Source organism: Propithecus coquereli, unplaced genomic scaffold, assembly GCF_000956105.1.
Source record: "Propithecus coquereli isolate 6110/MARCELLA unplaced genomic scaffold, Pcoq_1.0 Scaffold69, whole genome shotgun sequence".
Taxonomy (NCBI): domain Eukaryota; kingdom Metazoa; phylum Chordata; class Mammalia; order Primates; family Indriidae; genus Propithecus; species Propithecus coquereli.
Window position 1 is genome coordinate 1,683,764 of NW_012152951.1, and position 5,820 is coordinate 1,689,583.

Genomic DNA, 5,820 nt, shown 5'->3' on the forward strand with positions numbered 1-5,820 from the left:
TTTAAACTCTTCTCTCTTAAAAAAAATCTTCCTCAATCCTAAAATGCTAGGTTCTTGGAAAGCTCTCCTTTATTTCTTCCTAAAGCTGTGATTTTGGATTCTGACTTTGCTATCGAAGAGGATTTCAAGTTCACCACTTAAAACAAATGAAATAAAATAGCGTAATGAAATTTTTTTTGGAGTATGGCTGCAATAAGAAGGTCAATTTAAGAACATAATGGCCCTAAAGGATATCTTACAGAGAGATATAAAAATGCTAAAATGTGTATTATTTCATTTACTATGAATAAAAGTAGTTAGGGCAGATGCATTATCTTGAATTCAGAAAAAGACAAATCTTTTAAGTAAAAGTTTCAAGGGAAGAATTGGTATTTGAAGTAGATTTTGAAAAATGAGTACACTTTAAGTGGCGAAAAGGTCATTTAAGGCTGAAGGAACAATGTGAACAAAAGTTCAGAAACTATACACAGGAAGACATGTTCAGGAATTAGCGAGTGGTCCTGTTCGTTACGTTATAAGATTGGCCATAACAAGAAACACAAATATAATACACACCAAGTGCTTGGCACGATTCTAAGTGCCTAACATAACAAATATTAACTCATTTAATCTTTACACAACCCTAAGAGGAAATTTTTTAAACAAAGACACTGACCCATCAAAGGGGGGACATCTGAGCTCACAGAGGTATTAAGGGACAAGCCCACGATGATGCTGAACGCAGGTGCCTGGATCCTGATGATAACAAGGGAGTGTAGTTTAGGTGTCAATTGTGATGTGTCATCTCCACTGAGGGGCACTTGAGAGACACAGAAGATTCGATTGTGCAACAGCAGCACGGCATGACCTAGGTGTGACAACTCTAAAAAAAAATATTATGGTAGTGGCAGGTGGGAGCAATCAGGTTAGATGTAAGTCAAGTCGAGGGACCAGTTTTGATGCCATAGAGAAGAGGGCGGTGACGGGGGACATGTATGGAAGGGGTGGGAAGAGAGGCAGAGAAATGAAAGATAAAGCTGACTCTGGGAAATCTAGCCCGAGAGGCTCAGCAGTGTCACCATAGGAAAAAGGCCACGAAGAAGATTTGCTTCAGGCAGGAGGAACAGCTAAACTTAGGGATTTAAGTGAGGTACTGGTGACAAATCAAGGTGCAGAGATATCCAGGAAGCTTCCAGAAACAGGAGTTTTCTATTGACTAGAGAGGACCAAGCTGGGGGTCAGATTTAGGAGTCTCCCAGTTCAGGAGCAAGGGAATCGGTCCATGCATGTGAAATGTTCCCATGAGAGTCACAGTAAGGGGACAGAACTGAGGACTGGAGAATGCCTACGTTTTTGATTAGTTTTCAGCCTTTCTTCCACCCCCAAGCCTGAGACACTTAACACACTCATGGCACTAACAGATCCTTCCAGTGGGTATCACATGACTCATGTCAGTTTAGGATTAGGCCGGACAGTCAGAGCCCCTGTGAAGGCTACTGTCAGATATTATTAATGACCCTTTCTTGTTTCCGCCTTCTACCACTCATTCCTATGGTGTGGGTGGGGGTGGATCCAATCCTTGTAGCTGTGGGTCTCCATCAACAAGATATTATTTTCTACTTTTTGGTTTCCTCTTCCTGAAAGGGTCCTGCAGGTGTTGACGCCATTGCTTGAGAACTTGTCTCTTTTTCCCAATAAAAATGGCATTTTAGCATGGCTTGCCAGAGATCTCAGGAGAAAATATTATGCTCTGCGTGTTTACCACTTTGGTGAACTTCATAGCTTTGCCATTTTCAAACTCAAGAAGGCACTTAAATTTTTAAAAATCTCAAGATAACATGAAATTTATTTATATTTATATGAAAGCATCATAATGGATATGTTGCCAATGAACTCCTAAGGTGTCTTACATATGTCATATATCCATTCATCCTCCAAATGTTTAATTTTATTTACTTAAATAACAGCATGGTTCTGAGTACTGGGCATAAAGTGTGAACAAGACAGTCAACATTCCCATCCTCAGAGAGCTTTGACTTCCAAGCAGGAAAAATGTGAGTTTGAATGTATTTCCTTAAGTGAAAAAAGCTATTAAAAAGGAAATAAGGGAAATAGAAAATTTAAATTTCTTAAATATATAGGCAAGCAAAAAACAGTTAAAAAAGGCTAATTGATTATTTCAAAAAAAAAAAAGGTTGGCAGAACTGTTACTTATGTGTGGGGCTCAAAATAAGTGATGTTATTCCAATATCTGTACTGAATCATTATAAATTCTGAAAATGTGCTTTATTAAAAAATGAGCTGATAAAAAAAAGGCACGTGGAATTTTCCTTCCCCCCGGGTGTCTGTTAAGTGCTGTTTGTTTCTGAGCTGAGGAATCTTCCTTCCCAACGTTGGATGATAGCCATCTATTCAGCTCTGCTTAAATGTGGTGACCGACTCTATAAAAAGGTGTGTTCTTAAAATGGCAATTCATCCTTAGTCTGTAATTTTAGATTTTGCCTTCTTTTGTATTAAATTTTTATTCTCTAGCTGTCCTTTTAATTGAATCTCTACAAACATTTTCCTCTGAAAATGTGAGCCCCAGTAATATTACCAATATTATTGTACTTATTTAAACTATTTTCTAGGACAGAGTTAAAATGAATAGGACAGCGTCAGTAATTCTAAGGTGGAATGAAAGCAGTAGCAGCAGTAACATGCAGTTGTTTTCAGGAAGAATGGAAAAATATCTTCTTCCAACTCATTGGACGCATGGGGTCACATTTGACGGGCACCCATGGAGACAGTACAGATTCCTGGGTCCACAGCTACTAATAACTTGCTTTTTTGGACTGGGAAAAAGATCATCTCACTTCCCACTGGTTGGGCTTTCACAGCTGGAATCGAAAGGGTAATTAGGCTGTTGTTTGGATAAGGCAGGAAGGAAAATTCTAGCTCTGCTCCCCTTAGTCCAATAACCCAAACACCAAACATGATGTTGGCTCAATAATCTGAGTAAGTCCTGCAAACCTTTATTTTGTGTACATGTTAGAAACTTGACCAAAGCAGACAAAGTGGTAGTAGTCAAAGAAATATTGCTAAAGCGAAACAAATACAAATGACTGTGTGGAAAAAAACAGTAAAGACAATTGGCTGAGAGAGGTCCAAGTTGGTAAATCTCTCAGAGAAAGCACAAAGAGAATGCTGAGTTGTCTTGGCTCTATAATTTTAGTTATAATATTATATCCATAAGATGTGAAATATCACTGAAACATCTTAATGGAGTTAATGAGGTGATAAAATAGAATACAAAATACCGGCTAGGTCAAATACACACAAGGTTCATCATCAAGGTAGACAAAGCATAATGGTATCTTTTCTCTAACCTAGATAATCAATCCAGAATCAGGTGTCTTTGAACACAGGTGGAAAATGGGACTCATTCAAGTATGCAAAACATAATTAAAGGAATATTTTCCAAGGGAAAATTAATTAAACTGAGTAAACATATGGTTATCTCATAACTTAAAAGTGAAATTACCACTTACACATCATGTAGACTAAGAGAATAAGAATTCTAGCTTATAATAGAAGGGAGTTGGAACAGTGTGGCGATCATTGCACATGGTACGGAGCCATCCTAAGAAATTCAATGAACATAAGAGTATAAGAAAACGTTCTTGTGTATCATGATGAACCAGATGTAAAATACTAAGCAGAAGTCTCCTTATCAATAGTTCTTCTGAGGGATTATCAGGTACATGTCCAAATATAAAGGAATAGAAGAGACAGCAACTAAAAGATAAGGATCTGAAATGGAATATTTTATTCATCAAAGATTTTCTTAATTACCAGGATGGTTTTGATGTAAGTAAAAATTCCAGTGCTGTTCATGTGACTCTAGATCAAAAATGCCTCCAAATCTTAAATTTCTGATCTCCTACTCTCGCAGCATACAGAAGAAGGGATATTTAATTTCTGTGCTGTTTTCTAATCACAACAGTGCTATTTGTTAATCTCCAATTGATGACCTTTGATTTTCCACTTGGACATCCAATTTTCTATGTTTAGAAACAATTTTGGAACAATGAAGTCTCCTGTGTAGGTGTTTGATTTTATTGAATTGTGCTTTTCTGGACTTCAGGATTGCTTTTTAAAAAGTTTACTAGTGATCCAAGAAACTTACTCTACCTGTGGGAAGAAATGGTAAAATATACCAGACTTTGAATAATTTACAGTATCTTTTTAGAAAAAAAGCCAACGTTTTATGTCTTTTATGGTAAATAAAACATGTATGTGGAAGAACAATATAAATATGTGATAAGTTCCTGGGTCACCATTACTTTGGAATATCTTTGCACAGAATGTGTTGTATATTTATATCCACAATATATTTATGTGTTTGCTTCAAAAGATAACCCAGAGCAGTTTTTAAGTCACAGTGGTTTCCACAATATACTAGTTATTCCAGGTCAATAGATTTTTCTTTTCAAACTGACCTCACTTTTTACTCTATTATCAGTCCTTTTTTCCTTTTTTTCCCCTTTGGAAAATGGAAAATTAACAGGTGGACAATCATGCTGTTGATTTGAGATTTGGTTAATGAAATGGTTCATGGGCGCTAAGTGCAAAGAATAATCGATTGAGTTTAAGCAGGTGATGGTTAGTGAGTTAGAAAACCAGCCAGGGTGACTATGTCTTAATGTGTAAAAACAAGGGCTTACTCTAGAAGTCCTCAAACACATCTTCCAGTTTTCAGAACTGGCAGATAAGATTGGACCACCCCTCACCTTGTATTTCAATGTTCAGAAACAGAAAGGGTAAAAGGTCACTTGTTCAATGTTTAATTTCTATTTCTGTACCTTTTAAAAATGAAGCAAACTGTTACAGATTGAGATATAAACCTCCATGCTTTAACACGGTTTAGCAGTCTCAACTCGACAGATATAGGTTCAAGTTATCTGATTTCCATTTACTACATACTGTGTAGGCAGGATTTACACTCGTACACACACATTCATACCAAAGCATATGTACAGGCTGTCACACTTAGACTAGTGGGGTTTACACCAGAAGGTTCCTAGCTTACATATGCTACTCCAGGTTGGTCATTTGTACCCACTTGTGAAGAGGAAGGGTGCCAATATTTATTGGAAACCTATTATATGACGGATTATCTTAGATATTCTTATGCGATCAATTAGTTCATTAGAATAGTTAAAACGTGTACCTAACATTTATTTCAAAAAGGACAAAGGAATATACAATGGGATGTAAGTCTGACTCCGCTCTGGCATTTCTTCTCCTGAAGTAACCAGTGCTACCCCTTCATGTATATACAGCGATGCTTGATTGAACGCTACCTTTTCTAAACAAGGCAAATGGGACCCTACTATATATGTTATTATTGTGCACTTTGCTTTGGGCACTTAATATTAAGAATGGTATTTTAACCTTATTTTATAAGTGAGGAAATTGAAACTCAGAGAGGTTCAGTTGACTTAGCGATTGGCAGAACTGAGAATTCAAATCTCTCTGACTTCAAGTCACAGGTTCATTTTCCTTCCCCGTGTCGACACTCAAAAGCACTGCAGTGATTTTTCATCTGTAAATGTCAGTGGCTGCCACCAAGCCTGGGTGGATTTACAAAGCACCGGAAGTCTCTCCGCTCCTCTCCCTTCATGCATTATTCTCCTACCTCCTAGAACTCTCTCTTCTGGCTCTAAGCTTCTGGTTGCCTTTGCATAACTCAAAACACCTTACTTTAGCTCTATGCTTATTATAAAGATCTCTATCCTTAATTACTTTCTCCAGAAATGCATAAAGCACCCCCTCCAATTCTCTCTCCTTTACACCCCT